Here is a 14,778-nt window from a genome sequence, read left to right as displayed (position 1 = left end):
CCTCCACTCCGTCCTATCCACTACCATATTTTCCTCAATTCCCAATAAACTCATATCACTATCGATCACCCTCCTCCAAGTTTGCTTAGGTCTTCCCCTTCCCCTCACCACTACATCCCTTTGCCACTCTTCGGTTCTCCTAACCGGCGCATCAAGCGCTCTACGTCTCACATGGCCAAACCACCTTAGTCGGTTTTCTCTCATTATAAAAGATAAATTATCTTGGGGCAAAATTTAAGAAACTTTATATGTGATATTTTGGAGGCAAATGAGGTTTGGTTTGTTTATATAATAGAATACTGAAATACCTAATTTCAATCACTTTCTCTTGAGGCTTAGTTGTTGCTATTTCTGTTATGCAATTTGATTCCAGTTATGGTATCAATCTGGAGGGTAAATTAGACAACATATTTTAATAATGTGGCTACTGAACGTCAATTCTTAATGGTATTGCAGTGAACTTTACAATTTTTAACATGGGTAGCCACTCAATTTTAACTAACTCCTCAAATTGGTTGTTAACGACATCAAAATGAAAATATTAAAGAATTAAAGTTGTTCATACCGACATTTACCATGAAACCACATTTTTTATTTTTCAAAATCACATTTTTTGAGCTTTCTCTTTCTAAAAATTCACTATCTCTCTTAACAAAACAACGACTTAATGATCTCAAAATAAAAATTTTCAAGAATTAATGTTCCTTGGAATATCATCAACTCTTTGATTTTTTTTTATTTTGAGGCAGTCAATGGTTTTTTGAGGCGTTGCGTTAAGAAGTGTAAAGTTAAGTGGCCAAATTATTAAGAATCGAAATTTGGTGGCCAATGATATGAAATGAAATGAATATAGAAATGAAAATAATTGAATAAATATAACAAGCAACAACAAATGCTACATGAAAATGTCAATCATACTCTAAAAATTAAAATATTTATCAATTTATTAATTTGCTATAATCACTTATCATCGATTTAGGATTTAGTTGCAAACAACTTGACACTTACAAAATCGAGAATATAAATAATAGTTTCTAATATCTTTTTTGGACACAGTTTGGCAAACGCAATCCTTTGGCTTACTGCTTGCTCAGTATTTTTTTAGTAAAGTCCTTTACACATGCCTGAGGTTCATCTTCACATTTTCCGGGAAATGATTCTTGCTTCATGCACCATTTCTCGTTCATTTCTACGCGAATCAACATGCACGTGTTAATTATACATATATATTGTTATACGGATTTAGCAAAAAATAAATAAACGAGAAACAAAAACACAGATTTACGTGGTTCACCAACGTTATAAAGCTATTCTCCTTCTACCTGTGGACTAGCCAACATAAGGTTTGTGAACCAAGTAAATCTGTGTTTTGCTTTCTGGTTTATTTTTCTTTCACTAAATCTGCACAACATATATATATTGAATTTCTAAAAATAAATTAAACTAAAAAATACCTTGAGCAAGGGAAGATGAACATAATATAACTATGCATAAAATGAAAAAGAGGGATTTCAGTGTTGGCTTCACCATTTTAATCTGCTAATGATATTCAAGTTGTGTAATTTCTTGTACATAGACAATGCAATTGGCACAAATTTATAGCAGCCTAAATGACTAATTTTAGAATAATTTCTTTTGGATTTTCAATATCCAGAAACAAGATTTTATTTGTTATTATTATATTTGTTAATGTAGATAAGTTGAGATTACATGAGATTTTTCATCCTTTTTGGGAACTATGAGTGCCAGAAAGTTAATTAAAAGAACAAAAGCAAATTTCTGAAGAAAAAAAAAAGTTAAAGCAAAATGAACCAGTACTGTAATAATTGGGGTTGATTAGATTTTAAAAATTAATAAAAGTTTAAATTTAAGAAAAAGTATTAGTTAATTGAAAAAAAAATCATCATATAATATCATTAGTTTGATTAGAATTCAATTTCTTGTTAATTAAATATGTTTTCTCTCAATAATTATAATTTTTTTAAGTAAAAGCTGAATGCAAAGGAAGAGAAGAAAGCTAGTTGAGGTTAGCACTTTCGTAAAGCAAGCTCGAACTTTCAACCCGAATATTATCAAAGAAGAAAATAAAAAAAAAAGGTCATATAAGAGGAAAAGAAAATTCAAAACCTTTTATGTTTGATTTTAAAGTATAGGGATCATCAAGAAAATAATATTAAAGCTACAGGCAAGGACGGATAGAAGGGGCTGGAATTATCGTGTTGGAGTCGTGTAAGTTTTTGCCACATGCTCCATCTAAAATAGGAACCACTTCCAAAGATTTGATTAAAATAATAAAAAATTTAAACAAAACATTAAAATAGCACAAAATACTTGGTATACTTTTTTTTTTTAGAAAGTAATAATTGCAAGATTTTTTTTATGAGAGTTTAAAGTGTTTTTTTTAATCAAAGAAAAAGCTTTATTAAGGATCAGAACCAAAAAAATCAGACCGCAACAAAGGCCGAACAAAATCCAGAGCAAGAACAAAAGAATGTGGGCTAGCATAAAAACATGACCCTAGACCTGTTCAAAAGCCCACTGGCCCGCCCAGCCCGTCCAAGCCCGCTCTTCAAAGACTGGGCTTGGACGTATATATTTTGTAATTGGCCCGGCCCGGCCCAAGCCCGCTTAGGCCCGCGTATAGAGTAGGTTGGGCTTGGGATTTGTCCCAAAACCCAGGGCCAGCCCAGCCCGGCCCGAAATTTTAATAATAATTTTAATTTAATAACTTTTATAGTTTAATAAACTTTATATTCCAAAAATAAAAAATTTAAATGTCTTTAACATAAAAATTTCCAAACCATATAGTATTTTTTAGAATTGGTGAACATGTACATGTTTTTTTGTTACTATTTTATTTATTACTATAAAAAAAAGTATCTTTTTTTTATTTAGGATTGCATTAATGGATTTTTATTGAAATAGTCCTCCAAAATATAGTTCATTGTATTTTATTATTTATATTTATAGTATAATTTTTTAGTTTAATTTTAATTTTAAAAAAATATAAAGATATTAGTTGGGTCGGGCCGGGTTGGGCTTGGGAATTAGATATTAGTTGGGTTAAATACATGAATATCATAATTAAATATAAAATTACAATTAAGTCATATTACCAAACTTAATTCTTAGTATGTCATTATTCTCTATATATTATGATTTTAAACTATAATTTAAAAAATCTAGACTTCAATTCATAAATCATAAACCCTAAAAAATATAATCTAGACTTCTAATTTATAAATTCTAATCCTTAAAATATATTAAAAGTACTGATTTTACTAGTTTGACATAATCCAAAATTATGACTTGACATAGTTGTAAATAGTTTTTTAAATATGAATTTCTGTGTAATTTTCCCTTAGTTCTTTTAGCTTGGCCCAACCCGGCCCGAGTCCGATGTAAATATAGTGCGGGTTTGGTTGGGCTTGGACAAAGTAATTATGTAACAAGCCCGGTTAGGCCCGGCCCAGCCCATGAACAGGTCTACGTGACCCCGTGCCAAAGCATGAGCGACACAGTTCGTTTGCCTAAAAATGAAAGGAAGACTAGCAACATGAATCTGTTGAAACAATAGCCTACAATGTGAAATCACTAACTCGGACTCCGAAAACACCTCCTCATCACTCGACAAAACATCCACCACAAGCCTAGAATCCGACTCAATTAAAACATTTGAACATTGCTTAAAGATTAACCAAGACAGAACCTCCTTCAAAGTTAGAGCTTCCGCAATCAAAGGATGAACCTTGCTAAATTTATGAGAGTTTAAAGTGTTTAAACTAGATTTTTAGTTAGTGCATTGGAAAACTTGAAAATGAAAGGATGGTCACATAAAAAAAATGACTAATTAATAAAGTGTTTTTATAGTTCGCATGGTTCCGTTGGAAGATCGATTTTACATTTACATGTGTATAAGAAAATTTTCGCTAAATCGAATTTACTCAAAAAATTTCAAATATATATATATATCTGATAACTTGCCGGATCCGATTTGATATTCTCTGCCAGAGTTACCTGCAAAACAGAACCGGAGACAGGATCTCCGGAAAAACTCTCCGACGATCAAGTCAGTTTTTGTAAGAAGGTTGGTAATTTGACAATAGTATTGCGGGGAAAAATGTGAGCGTACCTTTTTCCCTCGTTCTTAAGGCCTTTTATAGGTGTTTTTTAGGTAACCGCCGAGGGCGGTTACTCCTTAGTGGGCCACGTTCTGAGGGCGGTTCCCCCTTTTTAGGCCATGTCCCTTTCGTGGCTTTCATGGCAACGAACGTGGTTCTGAGTGGGAGTCTTGATGCTCCGTTTAGGAATTCGGGGCGGTTACTCGCTTCACCCGTTTCCGCTTATTCGGGTCCCATTCGGGGCGGTTACTCGCTGCGCCCGCTTCCTTTATTCGGGTCTCATCCGATCTTAGACCATAGATCTAAGTATGGGCTGGGCCTGCGAAATGAATATGACCCGTTTTAGCCTCGCGGGTCATCACATGCCTCCCCTTTAGTTTGATACAAGAGCCCTTTAGGGTCTGTTCATAGGGGACGCTTCGTTTTTGCTTGTCTATTCAAAATTCAAAAACTTGTGAATTTTTCCTCTTTCGTTATTTCTTTTCCGGCGTCATCTTTTCCGGCGTTGACCTCTTATTTCCGTCATTTCTCTGTGTTGTCTTTCCCATGTAAGTTTTCCTCTTCATAATTTGTACCTCGTTCGGCTTTTTACTTCTGTTTATTTCTTTTCCTCAACATGTCGAACCCCGACCTTGACTTCGCACCGTTCGATGAGAGCCACGTCCGCGAGGTTTCTCATGAAGTTGATGAGATGGTTGATGAAGTTTCAACCAGTTCTCATGGGTCTGATTCCCACCCCGCTGACTTCCTCCACCTGGCGAATACAACCGACGATGGTCTAGGTTTTGACCCTAAGAAGTTGATTCCGCCACCTGTCCCAACCCCCTGTTTGTTACCAAAGAGGGACAGGTCGGGAAGCCTAGTTTGTCGCGAGACCATTGAGGATTTACGGGTGCAATATCCTTGGCTACAAGGTCTCGAGACCATCATTCCCGGGGAGGATAGAGGACCGGGCGATTACCCAAAGGGGTATTTCACCATTTTCGTCGCCCAGATTATCTGCGGCTTCACTTATCCGCTGGCGGATGAGATTGCTTCCATCCTCGGCGGTTACGGAATCGCACCCGGGCAGTTACATCCAAATGGATGGGCCGACTTGACCCTGGATAAATTTCTGGCGGATTGTTTGGAGGTTCCTTTCTCGCTTAAAATTTTCTCCAAGCTTCATCATTTCAAGAGTTCGGCGGGGTATTTCACTTTCATCCGCCAGAGCGGATACTATGGTTTTGACGAGAAACTGAACAAGATCCGCGAGTGGGATCGCTCTTACTTTTTTATCAAGTTTAATGAGGGAAATCCGAACTTCCTTCGCCATTGGGGCCGGCCCAATGTGAAGAGTTTGAACTTCGGTTATCCCAGCGAGGAAGAATCCGCCGTCATCAAGTTCCTGAAGAGTACCCCTCCTTTTGTATGGACATATGATCAGGCCTTCCATATGCTAAGGAGCCGAGTAGCGATTGCCTACCGCGAGGGGGATCGCGTGGTCTATATCCCTTTTCGCGTTTTTGTACAAGGTACTTTTTATTTCCAATTTGATGATTTCTTTTAACCCTTTGCAGGGGTGATCCTTTATCTCAAATCGCTGCAGATCGGGAGGCTAAAGCCCTAGCGAGAAGGAAGAAGCGGATGGCGGGAACCGCCTCCGTTGTAGGGGCGGATTCTTATGGAGGAACGATTCCTTCCATTGAGGCGGCTTCTCCTATAAGGGCCTCCGTTTCACAAGGTCCCGCTTCTGCCTCCGAGGATCTTCCTTTGACGAGGAAGCGGAAGATAAGTGCGGATACAGAGTCTTCTCGTCCCAAGAAGAAGAACACCTTCGTGTCCCTTACTGTTGGCGGTACACCCGTATCCGCCTCATCCAAAGGAAAGAGCAGTACCCCAATTCATGAGGTATCCTGATCTATTCCCTCTTTCTATATTGCTACTTTTTTCCTCATGAGCTATCTGCTGTTTTCTTGATATTTTTCTTTACGCCTTTGCAGCCAATTCCCGACATCAGCGGATGGTGGACTAGGACCTTTGGCATGGCCGTGAGTTTTTCTTGCAAGGACATTGTCTCTTCCATATGCAATGTCCTCGGGCGGCTTCCCTCTGCTTCCGTGTACGCGAACAAGTATCGCTCCCTACCGCTGTGGAGGGGATCGAGAAACGTTCTGTAGAGGTATATTGTTGCTTGTCATTCTCTTTCAAGGATCTTGTGTCCATTGTAACCGCCTATTTCTATTCGCCCTTTTTTATTCGTGAGCCGTTTTATATGCAGATTATCAATTTTGCTGAGGGCATTCTCCGAAGGGATGCCGAGCGAGCCAAGGAGTTGGAAGGTCTTGGTATTGAATTGGCGACTCAGAAGTCGCTTTATGATGATGTCCAAGGGAAGGTGAAGGTCCTAGAAGGCGCCCTTCAGAAGGCTGTGAGCGAGAAGGAGGAGGCTCTTAAATCTCTTCAGGCTAAGTCCGATGAGCTGCGAAAGGCCCTCGATGATCTAGCTGATTCCAAGGAGACACAAAAGAAGAGGGCTGAGGAAATTCTGGCTGAAGACGGTGCCCGCATCTACTGGTATGGGGAGCGGATTCATGCCGCTTATGAGCATGGACATCAGGGTCTCGTACTTAACCGCCCCAAGGTTCCCATCCCTGAAAAGGATTTAACTGAGAAGTGGGACAAGATGGAAGCCGAGGATGCTGATATGGATGAGGTACTCCTCTTAGATTGGAAGAGTTTTCAGGAATCTCCAATTATCGGCGAGATCCCTACCCAGAATGCGGAAGAAGGGGCACCGCAGGACATCTCTCAGCCTGAGCAAGAGGTACCGCCCTCTGAAGCAGTTATTGATTCGAGGGTTGAGGATTCGCTTGAAGTAGATCCGCCCACTGGAGGAGATGAGGGAGTCGCTGGAGGTGAGGAAAGCAATAGGGGTGAAGGAGAGGAAGCTGTAGCATAGTTTAATTTATATTTGGACTTTTTGTATGTAACAAACTGCCCGTATATATTAATTTTCTTTCACTTGCCGCTTTGCCTATACGTGCGATTATTGTCACTTTATTTTCATGTATGATCCTTGCCTTTTGCCGACTTCATACTTGTAATTCTTCATAGTAATTTTTGCTTTCACTAGGGTGGCCAAACCCTTTTTGTAATTTTTGAGTACTCGTTTATTCGCTTAATTTTATGCCTTACTCTATTATTTTTCTTTCGAAAATAATATAATTATAAGGTTAATCATAAGGTTTTGCGAGTGATGCGTAATCATGCATCCGCCTTTCTTTAATAGGCAACACATTTATGTGTTTTTTGAGTTTAACCCTAAGGGTTTTGCGAGTGATGCGTAATCATGCATCCGCCTTTCTTTAATAGGCAACACATTTATGTGTTTTTTGAGTTTAACCCTAAGGGTTTTGCGAGTGATGCGTAATCATGCATCCGCCTTTCTTTAATAGGCAACACATTTATGTGTTTTTAAGAACAATCCGCATTCGGGCCTAACATATTGAATAAATGTAATAATTGAATACCTTTATTGATAAAGAGAAAAGGTTTATTACATAGGTACACCAACTGTGTGGGATCAAAGCCTCATTAAAACCTTTTATCAGAAAACCCAATGGGAAAAACTCATAAAAGGAAAAAGAGTACTCGTCATTTCCTCGAACTACTCGGCCTTTTTATATAGGCATAGATTCTCTAGATTCCAGGTGCGCGGGAGCTTCTTTCCGCTCATTTCTTCTATTTCAAAAGTGGCTGGTCCCAGCTTCTTGGATACTTTGTATGGTCCGATCCAGTTGACGCCCAGCTTGCCTTTGCCATCTCTGGATTGTATTTTATCCGCTTTTTTCAAGACCAAGTCGTTCTCGTTGATTATTACTTTTCGCATTCTTCTGTCATGATATTTCTTGATTCTATTGCGGTATACTGCCATTCGCATGTAAGCTTTTTCTCTTCGTTCCTCCACAGAATCCAAAGCATCTCTAATGTTGATAGGATTTTGTGTGTCGCAATAATAAATTATCCGATCTGTGGGCGACTTGATTTCAACAGGTAGGACTGCTTCGGCTCCATAAACTAGCGAGAAAGGTGTTTCGCCTGTTGCTGCCTTTACAGAGGTTCTGTATGCCCACAACATATGGGGTATCTCATCCGCCCAACCTGTTTTTTTGTCTCCTAGTCGCTTCTTGATGCCTTGAATCATGGCCCTGTTGGTAACCTCCGTCATACCATTCGATTGGGGATGGTTTACGGAAGAAAAATGATTTTTGATCCCCATGCTTTCGCAGTATGCTTTGAACTTGGCACAGTTGAACTGGGTGCCATTGTCAGTTATAAGCTTTTGCGGGATTCCAAATCGCATGATAATGTTCTCTCGTAAGAACTCGATCATTCGCTCAGGTGTTTGTGCGGTTACTGCCTCCGCTTCTACCCATTTGCTGAAGTGGTCAACTGCGACTATCAAGTACTTCCTTTTCTTTGTCGTTTCTGGGAATGGACCCACTATATCGATTCCCCATGTTGCGAATGGCCACGCCGTCATTATAGCGATTTGTTCGGCTCCGGAAACATGCTTTTCATTCGCATGTATTTGACAATTGTGACATTCCGCAACCATCTTCTGGGAATCTTCCACCACCTTGGGCCAGTAGTATCAAATCAGTTTGACCTTTCTTGCCAACGCCGCCGAAGCTTCGTGCGCGCCATAAATTCCTTCATGTAATTCTCGCAGCACGTAGTCTCCTTCGTTGCGACCAATGCATTTCAACCATGGACATGTGTACAATTTTCGATACAAAGTTCCATCCCGAATTGAGTATCGAGCTGACTGCCCAATTAGCTTTCTGGCTAAGCTCTTATCAACCGGTAAATCTCCCTGCTCCAGATTTTGGCGAATGGGCATCCGCCAATCTTCATCGTCTTCCAGTTCTTCGATGACCATAATCTGATCGACCTCGAATGCTGGTGCCGATTTTATTTCCAAATTGCATGCCTTTTGACTCCATGGTTCTCTACTTGCCGCTGCTTTTGCCAATTCGTCAGCCTTTGCATTTTGGCCTCGCGGAACATGCACCATCTCCCAAACGACTCCCTTGTGCGTTAACTCTTGTGTCAATCTGCCGACTACCTGATGGTATTTTACTAGCTCCTCCTGTTTCACCAGATAATTTTTTGTGATCTGGTTTATCATGAGTTTGGAATCGCTGTAGATTACCACTCTTTCTGGGGTGAGTTCATTGAGCAACTTCAATCCGCATATCATTGCTTCATACTCTGCGGCATTATTGGTAGTTTTGAAAGTTAATTTTGCTGCATAGCACAGGCGAATAACCTCCGGGCCCTTGATGACGACTCCCAGCCCAGCTCCATCTGTAGATAATGCCCCATCTGTGTACATGCTCCACTCTTCTTTTTGTGCCTTCGGACATTCATCGTCATCCCAGGTGAATTCGTTCACGAAATCGGCGAGTACTTGGCTCTTTAGCGCTGGTCTCCCTTCATAGCGAATATCGAATTCTCCCAGGCAAATTGACCATTCCATCAACCGGCCGGATGCGTCAGGTTTCTGTAATACCTTTCGCATTGGGATGCCAGTTCTCACAATGATAGTATGCGCCTGAAAGTATGGTTTCAATCTAGCCGCCGTGGTTATCACTGCGAGGGCCATTTTGTCCAACTTCGAATACCGGAGTTCTGCATCCTTCAGGACTTTGCTCACGTAGTACATTGGATATTGTTGCCCTTCTTCTTCTCGCACCATCACAGTGCATATCGCCATATTGGTGACGGATACGTAGAGAAATAAATCTTCTCCATCCTCCGGCCTACTCATTAAGGGCGGATAACACAGTAATCGCTTTATCCCCTCGAATGCTTCTTGACAATCCGGCGTCCATTCAAAGGACTTGGATTTTTTGATGGCATTGTAGAAAGGTAGACATCTCCTAGCTGAGCATGATATGAATCGCCCTAATGCCACCAACCACCCATTTAGTCTCTGTACTTCTCTTATGCTCCTCGGCGTTTTCATCTCCATTACTGCTTTAACCTTCTCGGGATTCGCCTCAACTCCCTTGCCGCTAATAATGAAACCCAGGAACTTTCCCGCTCTTGCTCCGAATGTGCATTTCTCTGGGTTCAATTTGAGGCCATATTTGATTAGCACTTCCAGGATTTCTTTGATATCCTGCGGGTGGTCTTGCATTTTCTTGCTTTTGATGATCATGTCATCAACGTAGATCGAGAAGTTCTCACCGGATTTGTCTGAAAATATCTTGTTCATCATCCTCTGGTATGTTGCTCCCTCGTTTTTCAATCCAAAGGGCATCACCTTGAAGCAATAAGTTGCCTGGTGAGTTATGAACGATGTTTTGATTTCATCCGCCTTCTCCATGGGTATTTGATGGTAACTGGATTTCACGTCGGTGAATGATAAAGCTTCATATCCTGCAGTTCCATCTACCAATATATCAATGTTAGGAAGCGGATACATATCCTTCGGACATGCCTTGTTCAGATCTTTGAAGTCGACGCACATTCTGTACGTTCCATTTGGCTTTTTGACTAGCACCACATTGGCTAACCACTCCGGATAGGTGACTTCTCGAATTGCATCTGACTTTAGCAAATCCGCCACTGCTTTTTCAATCGCCTTTTGCCGCTCAGGAGCATGTCCTCTCTTTTTGGGGGCTCTTTTCGATCCAAAGTAACACCTCCTGGCGAGTCGTGTTTAATGGTGTCTGATATCCGCCACTTTGAAAGGGGCGATCGCCTCTTTGAACAAAATTACTTCTGGACTGGGTCTGGCGCCGATTGTCCGAAGTGGATCTAGCGGCATCTCTTTCTCGCCGGGTTTGAGCCCTATGTTCCCTGTTGACATCATCCACTTCCATGAATTCCTTTGCTATTTTCATGAGTTCGGCCACTGTGCGCGGCTTGTTGCAGATGATTTCCTCCTGCATACTCCAATCTGTGGTTCCATCTGCCATGATGTTGCGGATGCTCATGATATCCGGGTTTTGCAATCGCACCAGAATATCGTTGAATGCGACAACAAATTCCCTTAGGGAATTATAGTTCCTCTGTTTGATCTCCTTCAGCTGCCTATCCGTCACATCCGCTGCTTTACAGCCCACAAATTTCGCACAGAAATCCCGACTATATTAATGCCAATTGTGAATAGATTCTGCGGGTAAAGATCGAAACCAATCAGATGCGGCTCCGCCCAAAGTTGTCGAGAATAACCTGCAAATGATGCTTTCACTCGCTCCTGCAACATCCATTAGTTCTCTGTAGTTCCTGACATGAGCCTCAGGATCAGAATTTGGATCCCCATAGTATTTAGGTATCGCGGGCGCTTTGATTCTGTGATCTGGAATGAATTCCCGCAACGAAGGGGCAAAAGGTGAATCGCTCTGGACCTCTGTTCTCGGCCTAGGCGAGTACCCCATTCGCTCTATCATGCTTCGTAATTGATCTTCTAAGTCAATATCGGGTATTCGCCGGACTTCTTCCATCCGCTGCTGGTGAATTCTGGGTGGCATCCATCCGCCCATCGGTGTTGAGACGTGTGCCTGTTGGGGGACTAACCGCTGTCCCGTTATAGGATCAAAGTTCCATGTGTGCTCTCGCCCAGGAGTTATCAACTCCGAATGTCTATGAGGAAAAGGTTCCACTTGCTGTAGCGGAAGAGTGCCTTGCACTCCTGGCAACGGTTGGGATGGCTGCCAGGTCGGATGTATCGTCGTAATGAGATCTGGGTGCGAGTAGTTGCTCGGGTGGCTGTGTGGGTTTGTGCAACTACTCTGGCCCACTTGATTTGGCGCCTGAGATGGCTGCGGGAGGGCCGATATGACAGGGATAGTCGGTGATTGTGTTGAGATAACCACAGGTTCTTGAGGAGCAGCCGCCACGGCGGTATTGTGTTCGACGAGGGCAGTTAGTAAATTAATCATTCGATCTCCAGCCGCCTGGCTCATGTTCGAAGCCAAGACTTGTCCTGCCATCTGCACGAAATCACTATTGGACATTTCCATCTCAGTTTGCACTTGGACTTCCAATAAGGGACTCAATTGTCCCGAAGGACCCGATGAGCTAGGCACCACAGGCTATGTACTTACAGGTTGCGAATTCGCAATCCGTGGTCCCCTAGAGTTCATACTAGTTGATCTAGTGGTAACGCCGGTCGTTCGTGATGGTTCTGACATGTTCTTCGCGTACCTTTAACCAAATGTTGGTAAAAAAGGCCCACCTCCACGCTCATCGCACCAATGATAACTTGCCGGATCTGATTTGATATTCTCTACCAGAGTTACCTGCAAAACAGAACCGGAGACAGGATCTCCGGGAAAACTCTCCGACGATCAAGTCAGTTTTTGTAAGAAGGTTGGTAATTTGACAATAGTATTGCGGGGAAAAATGTGAGCGTACCTTTTTCCCTCGTTCTTAAGGCCTTTTATAGGTGTTTTTTAGGTAACCGCCAAGGGCGGTTACTCCTTAGTGGGCCACGTTCTGAGGGCGGTTCCCCCTTTTTAGGCCATGTCCCATTCGTGGCTTTCATGGCAACGAACGTGGTTCTGAGTGGGAGTCTTGATGCTCCGTTTAGGAATTCGGGGCGGTTACTCGCTTCACCCGTTTCCGCTTATTCGGGTCCCATTCGGGGCGGTTACTCGCTGCGCCCGCTTCCTTTATTCGGGTCTCATCCGATCTTAGACCATAGGTCTAAGTATGGGCTGGGCCTGCGAAATGAATATGACCCGTTTTAGCCTCGCGGGTCATCAATATCTTATTATTTGAGTGATCCATAACTAATTTTTTTTTTGTTTTTAGAGGTTAATTAGTATGGATCGAAGTTGGATGTATTGTAATCGAGCTTCCGATAAGTTCCTACGAAGGATTGGTGAGTTTAGTGCGGTTGCCATTGAATTCCGATCAAAAAGTGGTTCAATTCATTGTTCTTATTGTGACTGCAATAACATGAGGTGTCCAGACGACATATATATACTATTGGTCACTGAACTTTCATGATTATCTAAAACTTGTCACTCAACTTCAAATTGTCTCGATAAAATCATTTAACTTTGAATTTTTCTTAATAAAGTCATTCCAGCAATTGTAATAGATTGGAAGAGTAGAGGCTCCATGATGGTGTTGGAGTGCTTGCAGAGCAGAATGTCTCTCTTCAAAATAAATCTCTTCTTTAAATATAGAGAAACAGAATGTACAAGTTGTCTAATAACATGTTCAGAGCAATAAGTTAGACAGCCATCTAGAAATGTATTTTGGTAACTCTTTGCACTCCTCGTCTTTCTCACTGAGAAAGATGAGGAGTGCAAAGAGTTACAAAAATGCATTTGTAGATGGGTGTTTTATTTGTTTCTCTAAACATCTTATTACAGTTATGCTTTCTGTTTTTCTCTCGATTAAAGAGATTTTCCTTTAAAGAGACATTCTCCTCTACAAGCACTCTAACCCGATCACAGAGCCTTTGCTCTTTCATTTGATACTTATTAAGCTTAAATAACCAGTCATTTGCCCTATTGTTCAACTTTTTTTCCAATGCTGACTCACTCTTCTATTTCCCTAATCATGACTCAGATTCTCACTTAACCATTCTAAGTTTTTCCTTTGAGCCAGGGGCGTAGATAGGGGGCCTGGGGACCCAAGCCCTTGCGGCCGCCGGAACCCTTTTGACTCCAAATAATATAGGTCCACCTATCTCAAAAAAAAATTATGGGCCTACTAATTGTTAGGCTTGTCCAAAGTTTAAAATTTTAATATTTTGAATTAGTCCCCAAAATGCCTATTAAGTGTTAGGCTTGTCCAAAGTTTAAAATTTTAATATTTTGAACCTATTAGATACCCTAAATCCAAATTTCTAATTTTTTTTGGGCCTACTAGATCTCTGTAAATTGAAATTTCTAATTTGTTTTGGCTTCTTAGACCTCCCTAAATCCAAATTTCTAATTTTTTAATTTTTTTTTTTTGCTTTTTAGCTCCTCCTTAAATCCAAACTATAAATTTCTTTTTGGCTTGGTAAGCCCTTTCAAATCAAAAATTTTAATTTTTTTTACGTGTTCGGTCCTCCCTAAATCCAAATTTTTTTACATGTTAGGAATCTAACGAAATCTGGCTTAATTTTGAGAAATTGTACATTAATACTTAAAAATTGGTTATTGACCACTCAAATTATAACAAACATATATATAAAAAAAATGAGCAAGTTGGATGTAGCAAAAAAAAAAAAAAAAATTACAAACACCTCTGCTTTGAGCTCTCCTTTTCAGGATTCGAGACATTAGAAGACCAGAAACGTCAACGGTCAAACATTAAAACTCTTTCTTGATTCAAAACAAATTACCATATCACAACACATAGAGAATGGTATGATATGGTGTGATTCAAAACAAGTCTCCAATAAATAAATAAATAAAAAGCAAGCAAAAACAGGAAGAAAAGCAATGAGATTAGTCAAATCAATTAACCAGATCATTGGACATAAAATAAGATAAATAATTTATTATTCCGCATCTTTTTACCTAACACATTGTTTAGTACTCCTATTTCGAAAAACACTGTCACTATTTTTTTTGTAAATATTAACTATTTGGTCTTTCTGACTTGTTTTTTAGATTTTTAACCCAACATATCTTAGCTTTCAGGACAGCCATATTAG

This window comes from Euphorbia lathyris, chromosome 10, assembly GCF_963576675.1.
Source record: "Euphorbia lathyris chromosome 10, ddEupLath1.1, whole genome shotgun sequence".
In the NCBI taxonomy this organism is placed as follows: domain Eukaryota; kingdom Viridiplantae; phylum Streptophyta; class Magnoliopsida; order Malpighiales; family Euphorbiaceae; genus Euphorbia; species Euphorbia lathyris.
This window is presented reverse-complemented; position numbering follows the sequence as displayed.